At 42.9% G+C, this 18,378-nt stretch overlaps 1 long non-coding RNA gene across 1 annotated transcript; it reads right to left on the bottom strand.

Moving 5' to 3' along the window:
- Window positions 1-10,681: 10,681 nt before the first annotated feature.
- Window positions 10,682-16,354, bottom strand: LOC309861339. Its single transcript, XR_014309885.1, has 3 exons — window positions 16,308-16,354; window positions 16,020-16,110; window positions 10,682-10,794 (listed from the first exon to the last, which is right to left on the bottom strand). It is a non-coding gene; the product is annotated as an uncharacterized lncRNA (long non-coding RNA).
- Between the last annotated feature and the right edge of the window lie 2,024 nt (window positions 16,355-18,378).

Below are 18,378 nucleotides of genomic sequence, written 5' to 3'. Positions count from 1 at the left end.
TCCAAACAACTCAACAACTTAATAGCCATATGAAAAAACAATACACATGAATTAAAAATTTTAAAAAAATTCTTAAAAACCCACAGTTACTTACTAATGAGACATGTGTATTTGTTTGGCAATTCCCAGACTCTCAGACTTTGAAATCAGACTGAACCACCTTCATGTCCTATTCCATGTTGATTTTCATGAAATACTTGCTTTTTATCATAGCAAGGACCCAAAACTCAGTTTTGCAAAGATGTGACGCTCATGAAAAACAATGTAGTGTGACCTAATGTCAAAAGGATGGAATCTCAAGCTAGGAGTTTGTGCTATGTCTGAAAGATACCAAATATTATAATATTTTCCTCAAAAATTTAAGATGCCCGAGATAACTGTTGTGTCCCAGGGTGCCTTGGTGCACACTTTGGGAAGTGTAACTTTTAAGGTTAGATGGTGGAACTTTAAAAGTGGAATTTAGAACAATTCCACTGTAGTAGAGAGTTAGTTAAAAAACTAACAACTTCTCCATTGCCTGTCACTTTCCAGATGGTGGAAAGTTGAGAAATTACAGTTTGAGCAACCAGGAAGGCAGGTGTGATACTGGCAGGGAGAAGGAGGATGGCTCTCTTGGGAAGGGGGTGAGGAAAAAAATCTCAGCTCATACTGGCTCAAGGAACCCAGGGAAGGTCCTAGAAAAGATAATTTTAACCTGCATCTTAAAAAGTTATTTGACTAGATTTAGCTGACCAGGTCTCTGATTTATCTGACACTGTCTTCAAGATAGGATTAGAACATCTAGCTCTAACATTGTATCTAGGGGAAAGTACAATCTGTGTTAAGTTGGTTCTTTTGCATTCTGGTTTTCTGCAATGCACTGTGGTTAAAATGTGGATCATCTGTCTAGTATTATTGGTTTTTCAATATACTAATGCTGAGTTATGTTTATTGCATCATCTAGAATGCATAGAGAATCTCCTTCAGGTGAATGCTTCTAGTCATTAGAATATAAAAATGCAGATTTATTTCTAGCCATCTGTAAAGTCTCCAGGCCTATTAATACATGCATATTTTCCATTAAAGTCCTAGTGATATGTTATATACATAAGTTTCTGCCCTCCATTAAAAACAAAACAAACCCTCTTCCTTATCTATCTTTTAGACAAGATGGGAAAAAGAAAACACCAGAAAATATGGAGACCAAAATATCACAAAATACAGCAGATACGGTTTAAAGACTGTTAGCTTAATGGTCATGTTAATATGGAACACCAAAATTAGGCAGACTTAACCATTCACTTCAAGTCGGCATTAAAAGGAGGCTGTCTTCTCCCTGCAGGGGAAGGCCCTGCACAATTCATGCCATGGGAATAGAGGAAAATGTGTGCTTTTCTCAGATAAAGCTTGCCTACCAAAGAGGGATGGGGTGAGCATGTCTCTTATGCTCCACGTCCTAGCAGTCTCTAGGAGGAGTGTGAGGCTGGGCCAGCAAATGATCAGGGATTACACTGATTAGGACCCTCCATAGAAGGGAAACGTTGGGAACAGGTAAGAAAAATTCCCAGTCACATCTGAGAATTACCAGAAAGGGCTCAGGGAGTCCCTCTTTGGGGCCGAGATCGTCCTGTGGGTTTAGGGGCTTCCAATCCATGACTCAGCGACTTCAAGGGTTAAGTTTGGGAATGCTTGCTTTAACAATTCCAGACTCTTACAGAAAGCAGTTGTGTATCTCATCCTTTCTTTCGGGTGGTGAGTAAGGACCTACGCAATCTAACCCAGAAAAAGAACAAGCTCTCGTTACAAATAATGAACAAGAAATGGGGAATGACTAACCCTGTGCTTATAAAAATGGTGACCATGCTGGGCACCCCCGGATGGCTCAGTGGTTAAGCATCTGCCTTCAGCTCAGGTCATGATCCCAGAGTCCTGGGATCAAGCCCTGCATCAGGCTCCCTGCTGGGTGAGAAGCCTGCTTCTCCCTCTCCCACTCCCCCTGCTTGTGTTCCCTTTCTCGCTGTCTCTGTCAAATAAATAAATAAAATCTTAAAAAAATAAAAATGGCGACCACACGATCCCACATTAATGATGCCAAGGGCATGCTATCTGGAGTCGCAGTTTCCTTTTCCCATAGAAAGGCTGCCCTGCTCCAGGGGAGAAGGATGAGTTCATATCATGAAAACAGTTTGTAAGGTATAAAGCCGTTCGAGAAGCTCTAGAACCCCGGGCACGGGAAGCGGTGGGGTCTCAAGTGAAGAATTTCAGGGCACGTTACCAGAGGGGTCCGTCCACGCCTGGAGGAGGAGCCCAAGGTGAGAAGCAGAGTTTTGTCACTAGCTGCTAAGACTTAATAAGGAAAGCGGTAGCAGTCCAGGTATTTGTCTTTCTTTACATCTCGTTTTAAGGGAACATCTTTAAAATCATACAGAGGCTAAGAATACTATTTAAAATACATTTTAGGAGACTTGGTATTGAGGTTTTTATTATTTTTATCTTCTCGTTTGGGTGGAAAGGATTACTGAGTAGCCCAAGTGTCCCTTCTATTTGTCTTAGGTTCATTTCACCACACTTAAAGCAATATTGAACATAGGAAATTTGGTGCCCCAAACCATGGATTCTTTCTCTTTCTGATCACAGCATATCCAAATGATAGAGAAAGTATCTGAGAAAAAAACCATGTATCTTTCTTTCTTTTTTTCTTTTTTTAAATTATTTTTATTTTTTTAAAAAAGATTTTATTTATTTATTTGACAGATTTTATTTATTTGAGATCTATTTATTTATTTTATTTATCAAAATAAAAGATTTTATTTATTTATTTATTTATTTGATTTTATTCACAAGTAGGCAGAGAGGCAGGCAGAAAGAGAGAGAGGGAAGCAGGCTCCCCGCTGAGCAGAGAGCCTGATGTGGGGCTCGATCCCAGAACCCTGGGATCATGACCTGAGCTGAAGGCAGAGGCTTTAACCCACTGAGCCACCTAGGCGTCCCTCTTTTTTTCTTTTTTAAAGATTTCATCCATTTATTTGACCGAGATCACATGTGGGAGGGTAGAGGGGAGGCTCCCCTGCTGAGCAGAGAGCCCGACTGGGGACTCGATCCCAGGACCCTGAGATCATGACCTGAGCAGAAGACAGAGGCTTAACCCATTGAGCCACCCAGATGCCCCCCCAAAAACCATATATCTTAAGTGTGGAGTTTTCTGTCTCAAATGCATATAATGGAAAGTGTAAGTCCCTATGGTGGGAGTGAGGGTTTATAGAAACTGAAATACCAGATGTGGATCCATGATGATTTTTCCAGATAAATCGAGAGACTGTGAATCGATTTCGTTAAAGAAATGAGGACACTTTTAAAAGGGATTTACTTAATTAAATGCTTTAAAAGTCTTATTTAAGGTAACGGAGGTAAGAGCTACTAGGTTAGTACCTGGGAGAGTCCATTTTTATGGGCAAGAATTGCCAGAGTGCAGGGTCGCTACGAGCAGGAAGGACTGGAGTCTTTGCTACAAAGATTTGAATAGGGCGGCAGTTAATTCTGGGATGCCGAGGGCATAGTCTGACGCAGGGCTCGACCTATGGCGAGGGGGCTGGGAAGGAGCTGGGAGGAACAGAGGCTGCATGGAGCACAGCTAAAAGAACTTCACTTCCCCTCCTCGCTGGTCAGTGACACACAAAATCAAGCATGAAAACAGGAAAAAGTGGTTTTGAAGCCGAGGCGGTCCTAGCCACCCACGATCGCTTTGAAAAACTTTCAGCATTCACCTCAGGAAATGACCCTTCACATTTCTTCTTCACATGCTGGCTGGCGGCCCAGAAGTGGGGGATCAAGGAAGATGATTATAAAATTCAGAACTTGCTTGTGAAAGGCCTGAGTCGTTTGCAGGTTTAATATTAAATTCGTTCAGTGTTGTGGCGGGGGCGGAGGCGATGGGGAGGAGTGTGAAGGCGAGTTGTCATGATGGTGATGTGTTTTAGTTTTGAAAGGAGGGCTTAGAAGGTATTGTAGAAAGGCTTAATTAAAAAGTTTATTTTGACAAACTGAGATGCATTAAAAAATTCTTCAACTTTGACGTATTTATGACACAATTTGGGGTCAGGTTGATGGAAATGTTAAATCTGTGGGGTACTGGTTGCTCAGGTGGATATCTGAGTCACCGAAGATTAACTTGAGATAAACTCCTTCCACCATTCAGTCCAACTAATATACTTGGTGGTTGTGGAAGTCCTATCATAGAGAAGTTCATTTTCTAAAAATCTCAGCACAACTTCATAGAACCCGAGTTATTTGTCTTGGCATCTGGCTCTGAAAGGCCTGAAACAATGGCATTGTTAGGTTGTCTTGCAGGCTAAGACGTGGGATCTACACCAGGGGCCACAGAAATTCATCTCTTGCTGAATTCAAATGACTATAATTGCAAAGTTTCCAGGTCCCTGTGGTCTAAAGGTAGTTGCTATAAGTCATAGGATTTCTTTGGATCAATTTTTTAGAAGTTTAATAGAAACCACTTTCCGCCAAGTGAAGTGGGACATTTTTTTTTTTTAAAGATTTTATTTATTTATTTGACAGAGATCACAAGTAGGCAGAGAGGCAGGCAGAGAGAGAGGAAGGGAAGCAGGCTCCCTGCCGAGCAGAGAGCCCGATGCGGGGCTCCATCCCAGGACCCTGGGACCGTGACCTGAACTGAAGGCAGAGGCTTTAACCCACTGAGCCACCCAGGCACTTCGAAGTGGGACATTTTAAATCATTGGGTCAAACTGGCCACCTGGAATAGTGATATCTTATTGGACGAGTTAGCATTTCTGTTTAGTTTACCTTGAGCCCTAACTGCCTCTGGCTGAAAGTGATGACTAAAAGCCCTTCTGTGAGCCTGTGATTGGCCCATTGAGGTATCCACTTGTGCAGGTTTCTGCATTCATCAGTAAATGTGTCTGAAATCATGGCTCTGGATTTGGCAAGCTAGCCCTGACTTCCATGTGGCTTCAGGACATAAGTTCTGTGCGCGTGGGAAGCACTCTCACTCTTGGCACATGCCATGGACTCGTGAATCTTTTCCTTCCAGGAATCTGACCAAATGAGCAAACTCCAGGTTTCCTTTAAGCACAATTCCAGCCTATCTGCATGAACTTTGAATGCAGGGCCGCATATATTGGTGACTGGGATAAGAAGAGAGAACTTGGGGCTGGCATCGAAACGGATGCGGAAGGTTATATTAAAGTCGACTCAAGACTTTTTGCAGTGAAGCCTTAGAAGAGAGAGTTAGCTAAAGGAAAACGGAGGAGGATGAGGAAGAGGAAGAGGAGTGAGGTAGGGAAGAGAACGGGAGGAGAAGAGGGGAAAAGAATGAGTAGAAAGTACTTGTTGCATTAATTAGAGTACTGTGCACTGAGTAAGTCCAGCTCTCCTTGCGTCTGAAAATGGATAATTATACTTCTCTGTTTCTGATATTGTTCATGACCTTCTGGTTTGCTTGTCTAGTGTAACGTGGGTGTGCGTGGGGCATGCTACTTATAGGTTCTCCACATTTCCTTCTGTCTGCTGCAATCGTCGAAGTGTCTGCTTAGAGGGAGCCCTGTCAGCTTGATCCGTGAGTGACAGTCATGAGCTGAGTCCCTCTGCCAACCTGCATTGAACATGTCATGTGAACCAGGACATAAACTTTGGCTTACGGCATTGAGATACTCTTCCCGTAGCATAATTCAACTTATCTCATCTAATACAGAAATTAGGACCTAGAAAGAGGAAGCTGGTATAACAAAACTAGGCAATAGGTGGCTTTGTCCTGACTGCTGAGTAACAGAAAAACTTGTCAGAGGCTAGAAAGGCCGAGATCCATATCAGATAATGGCAAGTCATTTGGTAAAAGTGTTGCTTGCTGTAACTTTGAACACCTGTAAATCAATAAAAGTCTAACAGCACAATAGCATGATGTGCAAGGAATGTGAACAGTTAATGTGGTAGTCTGGATCCTCTGGGGCCTGGATGTCAAGATGGGATGATGTGTGCTAGGGGAAATCCCTTTGAGAGGAAATGGGGAGGGAGTTGGGAGAGGCTGGGCCAATTCTCAGACCATGATATGAGTCTGATACTAAGTGAAAGAAAGTTCGGGCAAACATGTCCTAAGCCATGCTGCTATCTCAGGAAACTTCTGTAAGTCCTTGGCCAAAGCCACCCTCAGAGATGTCTCATGGGACGGGCCTGCCCTAGTGTCCCCGCCATGCTTGGTTACTGACTGGGAGGCGAGGGCGGCAGCTAGGGCCCTTGGTTTCTCTCAGACCCTTTGGTTGCCAGTCTCAAGACATACTCTTCTGGCCATCACTGTTAGCTTCAAGATCTTAGACATATGACAAGACAGGTAACCGTCCTCATTCTAAGTGGCTTTCAAAAAACACAACATTTTTTCATCCCTCATGTAGCTAAAGTATTAAAACTGTTTGGTAGGGACACCTGGGTGACTCAGTTGGTTAAGCAGCTGCCTTTGGCTCAGGTCATGATCCCAGAATACTGGGATCGAGTCCCACATCAGGCTCCTTGCTCGGCAGGGAGCCTGCTTCTCCCTCTGCCTCTGCCTGCCACTCTGCCTGCCTGTGTGCTCTCTCTCCCTCTCTCTCTGACAAATAAATAAAATCTTAAAAAAAAAAAAAAAAGAAAACGTATTAAAAAAACAACTGTTTGGTAATAGACTGTGTTGACAGAGATGGGAAAAACAGTACTCTCCTCCTTTAGTTATGAGACTATAAATGGGTATAACCTTCTCAGAGACCAATTTCCATATCTTTCAAAATCATGCATGCGTATACCTCCTCCTTTCTAATCTCTCCCAAGGATACATTTGCATATGCGCAGAGTATTATGTCCCAAGATATTTACTTAAGCAGTGAGTATAATAGCTCAAGAGTGGGAAAAAATACCCATTGATAGGGAACTAATTCTGTAAAGTATGTCTATCCATAGAATTAAATATGTACCTTCAAAATAATGAGGCATATAATGGTAAGGCACTCTCTCCGGTTTAAATTTAAGTTAAAAAGGAGATACACCAATAGTAAAAGGTGCTTACCTTTGTGTTTTGAAAAGAGAAGGGGTCCTAGATATGCATGTCACTTGTATCTCTGGGTGACCACTTGAGAGGCTAATGGCATTGGTTGTCCCTGCAGGCACATCCAATAAAGGGGTATTTTAAGGGACAGGAATGGAAAGGAGACTTAACTTTTCACTGTGTTTCTTTTTGTATTATTTGAATGTTTTCCCATGAATATGGATGGCCAATTAAAAAGAACAATTAAAATATAAATAAAAATCACAGTTAAAAAAAAAAGTTTCTTTCCCTTCTGCCACTCACAGCCACTGTGTGTCAAAATGATTTTTTATCCTCTTGTCACATGGCCATGTAGAGCTGTTCTTGGCTGGCATGAGTACATATTATTAAATTGAAAAGGAAAAGAACTGAAATGTTATTTCAGCAACCCTGGAATCATGTACAAGGACAATTTTTGCTGTATTGGGAAGATTCGCCTTTTACCAGGATCTGCCCTATAATGAACAGTGCCACCGCAATCTAGAGAAAAACCAGAATGCACTGTTATAATCAAGTTTGGGGACTTGACTTATTTTAAGCTTCCATATATCATTTGGCCAAAGATTTTTTTTTTTAAACCAAACTCTGCGTTTCTTTTGAAGGTCACACAGTAGCATGAAACTGATGGAAGCCCTACACAGAGAACAGAGTGTGATGTACTTTACTGTTTTCAAGGAAAATCAGAACAAGAAATGTTCCCCTTTTTTTTTTTTTAAAAGAGGGCTTGAAAAATGATGGGGTGGGGGAGAGTGGATGGCCATTATTTGTATCTTTTCTTTGAACATATAGTCCAGGCCCACATCTGCATCTCTGGGCTATGGTATTCTAGAATTACTAGAATTACGCGAGTGAAAGGATCTCAGAGACCTTCTCTTTTTCTATCTCATTTTAGTTTCTTAATTAAAAAAAAATTTATTTATCTTTAAAAAATATTTTGTTTATTTATTTGACAGAGATAGTACAAGTAAGCAGAGCAGCAGGCAGAGGGAGAGGAAGAAGCAGGGCTCCCCGCTGAGCAGGGAGCATGATGAGGGGCTCAAATCCAGTTCTCTGGGATCATGCCCTGAGCTGGAGGCAGCCACTTAACTGACTACACCATCCAGATGCTCCGGCTCTCATTTTATAGATGAAAAAACTGGCGCCCAGAGAAATTAAGCACATTTTCCAAGGTCACACAGCCAGAAATTCCCCGTTTTCAGCATCGGAATATTCAATGTTAGCATGGCCCCATCTTTACAGACACAAGGTCCCTGACACTTCTGACCACACTCCCCAGAGGCTGAGGAAGTCCTTCAGGTGGGCTCCTGTGTGTGCTCTCTTTCTCATCTATGCTTAGGCCTTCCCAGAAAGACTCTCTGTTGGTCTACATTTACTGGTGAAACCAGATAGCAAGGTGGGCAGGAAGAATTGAGATTGCTCCTCATTCTCCATTCCAAAATTTATCTTGAGCACCCCCCCTCTTTTTTTCTTTTCACGATTACCATATGAGTATTGATTTTAATTAGTTCTGTCTATTAAGATTTCCCTTAGGTTCAGAAGCCAGCCTGGTAATTAACTGTTCAGCTTGCTTCTTGCTGGCAGTATTGTTAGGTGAGTTACTGCGGCTCTCAGTCACAATCTAGGATCGATGCTCTTCTATAGATCCCCCCTCAAGAGTTCAGACGGGGATGGAGTTTCTGGGTTAGGCAGTTTTCCCTGTCTTGTTACAGGCATGGGAGTATGGAAAGGTGGCTCTCACACTCTATGAGCCTTTTCCTGTTCATTAAGGCAGATACCCTTGTATCAGGGTCTCCAAATGATGTGCATGTTGTTGGCAAGAATTGCAGGGAAGTCCAGATGTTTTGCAGCTTGCCCGGTAAAAAAAAACTCATTATGACATAACACCAAACCACACCCTTTTGTATTTTGTGAATAGACCTGGTACTTCTCTTGGGTGGAGTAGGGTTTGAAGCAAAAGTTTACAGTCAGTTTTCCCTTCTGCTTTCATTCCACCGTGAATTCTGGGAAAGGTAGAGAATGCTCCCTAGTAATTTGTGGGATGTGTGAGATCTGATTGCCCAGAAAATGTGTGTGGGGTTTAAGTTTTAGAATACACATTTTGAGGCTCAACTCCCCAAGTGGATTTTCTGTGCATATGCAGATTTTACTGACCAAGTTGTATTTGGGTTTGTAGTTCTGATCGAGTAGGTGTTTGGGATAATGATGGTAATTCTGGACTTTGTTTACAGGCAATCAATTAACAATTGGGTGAGAGCCATGACAACAGTCCTTTCTGATTAAATCAAAATCCCTCCCGTTTTCTATTATTGAATGCAATCCATTATTTTTAATGAAACAGCTCAACAGTTTAATGTGTTCTTAGTGATGTTTAGCAACTCTGGATTTGCTGATGAGACTACAGAATTCTCTGTGTTTTACCTGAACAAATAGTGAAGGTGCAAAATGTCCAAGTCCATCTGTTCCTTAGGTGCCAAGTGCCTTTCTATTCCAAAGGCCCTTCCCTCTTTCAGTGTCCCGTCTTCCCCCCTCCTCCCCCGACTCTCTCTTGGGTACCTTGAAACCTTTGCAGTCAAGTTTTTTCCTGATGTTAGTAGCCAAGGCTGTCACTCAAAGCTGAGGCTTTACTTCCCTTGTGACTTTTTGTTCTTGCCTGGTCAACCTGGGAGAGTTTGAACTGCATGGATGTTGAACTCTCATCTTGAGGCCCAAAGCCAGAAATACTGGGTCAGGGAACTCAGAGTCATCATTATAAAACAATTATATAACCAGAGGAGTATCTCCTCTCATCTGCTCCTGATAATATTTTTAACAACTGTCATACGGCAGGCTGAAATGAGACACTTTGTGTACTTTGTCTTATGTTTAGCAAAATACCACCAGACAAGAAAATGAGAGCAGTGCATTAAAACATGCATTGTTAGTGCAGTTAAGCAATTTACTCATTTGATGATTATTTACTGAGTGCATAGTATTTACATACTAACATCGTGAGGTATATAAAATAAATTCTAGGTTTCCTGCCCTCAAGGAGACTCTATCTAGGAGCGATTTAGTCTGATCAGAGACATAGAGCTGTCTGTGGAGCTGATGAGTCAAAGTGGACCAGTGGCGAGCCTGTGAGCAGCTGTCACGCAAATGAGCCAGAGGAGAAAGAGTATTCATGTACTCAGCTCAGAAAAGACTTGGGTCACATGTAACTGCGTGTAGGAACACGACTCACAGCTGGATTTTAAGGGCAATTATGCAACTATGACAATACTAAGCAAGATCTGATTTCCCCTTAGACTTGAGTCCTGCAAAATAGGAATGTGTTATCTATCTCCTTTCACAGCAATGCTTAATGATGTGTCTGTGCAACAGCAGAGCAATTCTTTAAGGGGGAAATTGAGTGACAGTCATTGACAAAATTTGCTGGGAATTAATTTTCTGCAGTTCCCTAGTGAGCACATGCATTTTATATTTCAAGATCATTGTTGCAGATGAAAGAAATGTAGGAAAAATGGGGCTGTATTCGATTCATGTTAAACATAATACTTTATACATCCAGGGGAAAAAAATGTTCATCTTTGCTCCAAAGAAGGTTATGTAGAAACTAAAGTTGCCAGTAATGAAACATTTAATGTTTGAGTACTAACCCACCTTGAGATGGTTTAATACTGTTACATTCTGAGGCCTGATGGCTTCAGGTGTGTGATGTATGGTTATTTCCAATGTTCCCCTTCTGGAAGATGGTGCTCCTGGGAAGAATAAACAGGACTAGGAAATAATTTTTTTTAAAGCAGTTTTTTTTTTTTTTTAAGTTACTCACAGTTTATCCTCTGAAAGAATTGCTTTAGACGAATAAATAGGATGTGAAATAGAGTCTACATGCAAGTTTGGTATTAACAAATGATCCCAAAATAAGATGGTAGTTCAAAGCATACCTCTGGAATCAGACTGCTGGATTGGGTTCGAATCATAGCTTTGACACTCATTAGCTGTGTGATTCTTGCCAAGTTAGTTAACCTCTCTGTGCCGTAGGAGGTCTATCTCATAAGGGTTTTGTGAGAATTCAGTAAGTTAATAATAACTTAGATCTGTTATGTGAACTATGTGATCACATTGACCTGTTCATAGATCAGTTGTAGATCTGGTATTTGTTTAGCACATGTAGGAAATAGTCCTCAGCATTCCTGCCTTCCAGCAAGTGCTCTGAAAGTACCATGTAGTCGAACTTGAAACTAATGTAGCATTGTGGATCAACTATACTCAAATAGAATAAAAATAGTTTAAGAAGTGCTGTGGTTGTGGTTGCCATTAGCACCGAGCCTAGCCATCCGCCGTTCTGTTGTGCCAGGGACCACCAGGCTTCGGGTCTGTCAGTGGCTGCTCAGCTTAGTAACCCCAGAAACGTGTGTAGTGGCCAAAGAAATGGTGAAGATTCCATATGTGAGGCCCTAGGCTGATGCCCAAGACCTCTGCTGCTTTCCCAAATGCTGCACGTTGGATAAATTTATCCCCTATTTCCAGAAAGAAATCGAAGTGTGGATGAGGGGCTTCAGTTCTCCAGTGCTTTGGCATTTCCTGGAAGGCCAATTTACCGTTGTGTACAGAGACTTCATTGTTCTCTGCCACCAAATGTGACACAATCCTTTTCTTGTTGGAATCTGTGGTGGGTTTGCCGAGGGGGGAGTTTGTTGAAAATTCTCCTGTGGGGTCTAAGGGATCCTCTTTGGCTTTGCATAGACAGTAGTTGCACTGATGTTGGAGGGCTGGGAGACAAAAGCAACCTCCTGTCCCACCAGGCCTGTCAGTATTTCCTTAGCACCTGCTCTGTGCAAGGGAGAAAATGCTCATCTGCTTTCAGAAGATCTGTTTCCAAATCAGAAAGCATCATATGTCAGATTTTCCCCATGTCAGGCACCAGAATAGATCCAATGGAAAGTTTCTAAGTATTGTGTGGAAAAACACAACGAAACAGAATGTATAACAGTGGCTTTCTCTCGGCCTCACCCGGTAGAAAATATCCAACCCAGTGTATCAGAGTACCAAGACTAGGGCAACCCGAGAAAGTTGAAAGAAACATGGTGCCCGCATCCCATTATTCTTAGAGGCTGTATGGGGACAGGCCATAGGACTGCCCTCTGTCCTTTGCCTCTTGGTTTGTGGTTTCTGTCAGCCCACCATTCTGTTCTCTTTCTCCACCCCAGTTCTCGGGGAATCCTGTGCTTTTGGATTCCTTCTCTGGTCAATGTAAGCCTTCTTAGGCTCTGTCCTTCTGCTGTCTTTATTCTCCAACAACAGAGAAATAAAGTGTTACTCACATTAGCTGCCTCGAGGTCACTTTAATTCCAAGGTAGGCATGTGTATGCCTTTGTGCATTTGTAGGAGCTGGGAGAGGTAAGGATCTATCTGTATATATATTTGGAGAAGAATGTGAGTAACTCTTATGCTGTTTCTAATTAAGCTAGGCACTTTAGTTATTGGTTTTGTTGTTCCTCTGAATAAGCTAGAACTGTGAATGTTGACTGGATCTATTTCTATCTCCCTATCTATCTATCCAATCATCTACCATCCATCCTAAAACACAGTTTGTCCATTAGTCTACTGATGGGCCAATTCGATTATTTTCAAGGAAGAAATATTTAAAGAGACGTGCAGATGAAGTCAAAGTATGCCAGCCTGATTGGGTTAAAGCAAATCACTGTCGGGATATGGAAAGAAGAAGGAAGAAAGAAGAAGAAGGTATCTTTTTTATTTTATTATTATTTTTAAGTTTATAAGTGACTGCATCATGGGACAGTTATCTTGACAAAGAAAATTAATTTCACAGTGTGTGGGGACATGTTCTTTTATCAACATCACTTAGGTTCAGTTTGTATCTCAGTGCTGTATGTATGTATCTCAGTGCTGACTCTACTTTAGGCTCTTTAGAAGCCATGAAGACAGGTCTCCTGGTCTTGCTTTCCCCCATCTCTTTTCTCCTGGTCAAAGGAAGATTTTCCTCATCATCTGACCCACCCAGGGGCAGCTTCTTGGTCTGTAATTGCTGGGAAGCCCAGTGTCAAGGACCTAGTTTCCACTCCTCTGGCAAGGAATCAAGAGACTGGCCACATCATAAAATTTAAAATCAGAACTGTCCTAGGGAATTCAGGGCCCAGAGACCAGGCCCTGTGTCAAGGAGGAAGGGTACCTTTCAAGTGTCTTTTCAGCATGGAGTCCTCTCCTGATAATGGAGGACCACCATCCACGCGACATTATTTACAGGTGTTGATAGTCTCTTTGTGGCTCTGACAGTTGGTTTGTGATATGGATATTATTTTATACCTATGCATTGCCTTTTGTTGTTTACTGTGACTAGATCTACTCATTTAATTGCTAACTGTGTTTAGTCATACAGTTAAGTGGAGAGGCACAGAACACAAATAATGAAACAATTAGGATATATGGGAGCAGGATTTAGAGAGAAGTAAAAGGAAGAGTACTGGACTGGGAATCCCAGGGTTTGGATGTGAGTCTAACTTCCCATGTCTCGGGGTTGGTCCAAGGGTATCTGAGGCCCTGTTCATGCTTGGTTCATTCTGTATAGTCCCTGGGTGGCTTTTCTCTCTTCTTATGTCCAACTACATCTTGACCCTCTTCTTTTGATTCCTTGTAATTTTTCTAGGTCAGGGCGGGGTCAGCTCTTTCTTTCTTCCTCTCTCCCTTCACTCCCTTCCCTCCTTCCCCTCCCTCCCTCCCTTCCTTCCTGCTCTTGTTACCCTTTATCAAGCTGCCCAAACAGGGGAGGGGGAAGTGAACTAGCATTTATTGAGGATCTCTTTTTGCCAGGAACTTGACCTGTATCGTATCACTGAATCCTTGAAACAATGCTGAGTGATTGGACTGGTTATTTTTGTATTTTTATTATTTCAAGGAGGAGGAAACTGAACCTAAGTGATGTCGAATACCTTGGCCAAGGTCACATGGTTGATGTTGGCAAATCTATATCTGGCTAAGTCCAAAACACTTTGATCTTCCCTTTGGAGAGCACTGCCTCCCCTTGAGAGTGTCTTGCCTCCTGGGGTTTCCACTGCTTTTAAGAGTTGACCCTGTTCCACTTTTTATGAGTAGCATCTTGGTGTCTCATCCAGGGCTCTTCTGTCTTCACTCTTCCTAATTCTGTACTGAGGCAGATAGTTCTGATTGTTTTTCAGCCTCATCAAAGTACTTACTTTGGGCTTCCCTTCATCTATATACAGATAAGGATTTGTAGCCTTTCACAAGTCATAGAGGTAGAGAATCTGATGAAAGTTATCCTTATGATTTTTCACATGTGTGCACGCGTGCATGCACAAACACACACTCCACACTTTTGCATAACAATTATGGGGATTCAGAGAACGCCAGAGGCCTAACTCTGGACCCCTGTTAAAGGTTCTTGGATCAGGAAGATTACTTTTCACTGGTCAGGGACTGGGAAAACGTCCAGTTTTCTCTGTCCTCGGTAGGAAAGTAATTCATTTTGAGCCTCCTGCAACGGCAGGGTGCTCAGGTCTCATCCCAGGTGAAATTTTTTTCCAGAAAGGTGTTGGCACGTGCTGTGCGTGTTTGCTGGCCTCCTTGGACTGGCAGGCCCGATGGGGCCATACACGAAAGGTGATCAATGTGTCTGGGGTCTGTATCTGTGTCTCCTTTCTCCACCTGAAATATTGGCACAATTCCCGTTTTCTCAACTTCTCAGGGTGAGAGGGAAGTGGGGTAAAATGTATGAGCACTTTGAAAGTAAAGCTTCATGTCAGCGTGTCACTGGAGAAAACACTCCGGGCTTGGCCATTTTTTGCATAGTCTTCTATTCCAGCTCTTCTGCTTGAATCATCTTGATTCAAAACAGCTGTAGCTGACATTTCTCAAACTTTCTGAAGGAAGGGAAAATTTGGTATTCTACCTGAGGCTTAACTGAGCACCAGCAGTCTGCTGGTGTACTTCCCAGCTGCTCCAACCCTTCATTTTAAATGCACTCTGAGACTTAAATTGGACAGACCCTTGCATTTTACACTTCTTTTTTTTTTATTTTTTCTTCCCCAGAGAGCTACCCAGCGCTGCTGGCAAATTTATAGATGGCTGGTTTGGTTAATTAGGGAAAAAATGTTGGATGCATGAAGATTATGTAAGCCACGAGCACTGTAAAGTAAGCATCTTTTGGGGTTCACAATCAGCCCAGGGAGACGTGACACCTGTCCTTAAAATGCCCATTGTGGTAATTTTATGTTACAGATTCGAAGCTAGGGACGTGTCCTGGCAGTTTCCCTGCTATTTGCTTAGGAGGGGACACAATACTGCCGAAGCCCTAACACAATCTTATTATAGGAATGGCTCTGGTGTCTTTCACAGAGTGAGCAATTCTGATTTATTTTTCTCGTGATGCAGAAGACACTTGCGACTTTAATGTGGTCTTTGCTGCCTGTTGGATCCCTTTTTAGGACTAATCATTTGACTTTGCTTTAATGAGATTAAACCCAGCAGGGGCAGGTATTTTCCTTTTTAATTTTCATTCCTGTTATTTAATTGGCATTACACACACATAATGAGACCAGAAGAAAAAAAAAAAAAAACCAGCCTGTAGCAATCTGTTCAATACAAATAATTCAGGCAGATGCAGCCAGATGTATCCATGGTGACCTCCTTGACTCTGTCACTACCTGCACAGTAGGGAAGATGGCCCAGAACACTTAACTCCCTGGTTGCTGAATGTGTCGGAGAGGCCCTTTCTCCCTTCCTCCTTCCATAAGAAAAGGTGTTTAACCCCGTCCTCCTGTTCTTCAGTATTGGGAGTTATCTGCTCAGCATCTGTATGATATAGCGTGGGGTTCGGAGTGGGTGCTGGTCGTTGGTGTTATTGCTGGCTCACCACCAAGTGGTTTCAGTGGTGTAGACAGAGACATTATCCATCTGTCCCCAAGGGTCCATCAAATAGTATTCATACCGGAGGAGAAATGCTGACCCACACTGATGGTGAGGCCATCAGAACAGGTAGCAAACAGGAGCCCTCTCTTTTTGTGCACCAGGTTTCTGTATCAGAAGCAGGTTCTCTTCTGAAAAAAAAAAAGACAGTGACTTTTGGAGTCCAATAGGAGGAGGTCCTCTCTGATGAGCGGTCATGGTTTTAATCTTTCTAGGACCCCTCCCTGGATTCAGGATCCCAGGATCAGCCTCCAGACCCAGTGGTGTCCAGCAGAGCACCATCCCATGGTGGTGACTCATGGGGCTTCCTTCCATACATCCGAAGTACCTCCTTTCTTCCCACCAAGGTCAGGTGCCCATTATTGTAAACTCCACATCCCATGGAACAAATTAGGTGATTCTTAAAATGTATTTTGGAATTTTCCTTTGTTGACACAGCACCTGGAACATGGAAGTTTCCATGCCTGTAACATACAGGACATTAGTGTGGTATTATCCATGTTGCCACCGAAGGAAAGGGGCAGCGGAAGGAAGCCTCACTCCACTTCTGTATGCTCTGTCCTCTCTTGTGTTTTTCTACCCAGTGCTGGTTCTCTTCCACTGTTGCCTTTTCTGGGAAGTGTACCAGCATCCTGGTGATAGGGAAACTAGGAGGCATCTTTCAGACTCCCTCCCTTTTGTCAGTGCATTTCCTTGAGTGGCTTGGGCTCTGGCTCTTGTCTACTAAGATGCCACCGTCTCTTACAGTTCCCTCTCCTGCAAGTCAGTCGCTTCCTTATTGTCTTCGTTTCGTTCTTAGACGAAAGCAGAAAGATTAGTATCCCTCCCTGGCTCTGGCTGACTGTCCTTTCACGGACACTCCCGTCTCCCCTCGTTCTTCCTCTGTCTGCTCCAGCCACTTCCTCCCAGCTCCCCGGTGCTGTGCCTCTTTCTCCTGGAGGAGGACTCTACCTGCTTCAGACTGTTACCTGGAGCATCCTTTCCTCTCCCTTCACTCACTTTCCTCTTGCCAGCCACGTGAGCGGCCACTGTGCCAGGGCTGGCTCTCCAGGTCACGTCGTACGCTCTGTCATTCCGGCTTCTATGAGGGAGGTCCCTTCCCACTCACCACGTGCTGCAGACGTCGTCTGTAAAGAGAACCCGATCTTCTGTTTTCTCAATGAGATGATCTATTTTTTTTTCCCCCAAACAAGAATAAACAAACCTGAAGACGCAGAGTTGAAACAGTCAAGAGCCTGGTTATGATACTTAATGTTGGCATAAACCACATGTTCCCAATCCTATTAGGTGAAACAGTGTGAATGGAGAGACATGCTTTCTCCTCCTTTCACTGTGTCTGTGGTCTTCATACTCCTCTTTGAGATCCTGTCTTCATCATCGCCAAAGCCACTTTTTAAATTCTCTGGTGCAGTATTGTGAGGCCTGTCACCTTTACTTCTGTCTAAGTTGTTGGAGATACTACAACACTTTCTGAATCATGCATAGTGCTGTCACTGGAAATTTATCCCGAGCCACTAGAACCCGTTTGTGTAACATTAGGACAGTCCCCCTCCCCCATTTGTCCCATGACTGTGTATTTCTGATTGCCACACTCTAGCCACTCCTTGCGTAGCTTTAAAAGTGATCTTTAAAAGGCTTGTTTGCGATGACATGCAACATTTGCAATTGCCAGGTCATCCCTCAGGGACAATTACTAAATCTTTGTTAAATTCCATTCCTTCTTTATTGCCAATTATGTCCATTCTAGGTTAATTTGCTGAAAGACAATTCAGTGAACGACCAATTTGCTTAATTTACCTGTTTCTTTTCACTGTTTAATGTTGGCCCACAGGCTTTTGTTTCGTCTGCTTAACAGCATTGTAAGGAATGGGAAATTGGTCTCTGCCTCAGTTCCTTCTACTTGGACTGGATGCTGTTTGGCAGCTTAGCAGTCATCCTCCCCTCCCCAATTTGTTTCCTTTCCTTTTTTTTTTTTTTTAAGACTATTTATTTATTTGACAGAGAGAGACAGATCACAAGTAGGCAGAGAGGCAGGCAAAGAGAGAGAGAGAGAGAGGGAGAAGCAGGCTCCCCGCTGAGCAGGGAGCCCGATGCGGGATTAGATCCCAGGACCCTGAGATTATGACCTGAGCCAAAGGCAGAAACTTAACCTACTGAGTCACCCAGGCATTCCCCAGTTTCTGTTTTCTAATAGAATGTTTTCTTTAGGTGATGCACCTCACAGCCTCAGGGCCCTGGAAAAATTAATGCCATCTTTGTTTTAAGCATTTAACCTTGGGTGAGACCAGATGAAGATGAGGAGAGAAAAACGCAAAGTTATATTATTTTGTTAGACCACAGACCCATGGGGAGAACACAGTAGGCTACTCAGGGATATTTAGGGGAAGCACCGGGGGCCT

This window comes from Mustela nivalis, assembly GCF_964662115.1.
Source record: "Mustela nivalis genome assembly, chromosome: 3".
Classification (NCBI taxonomy): Eukaryota; Metazoa; Chordata; class Mammalia; order Carnivora; family Mustelidae; genus Mustela; species Mustela nivalis.
Note: the sequence above shows the minus strand (reverse complement) of the source record. Positions and strands in the feature narration are given on the sequence as shown.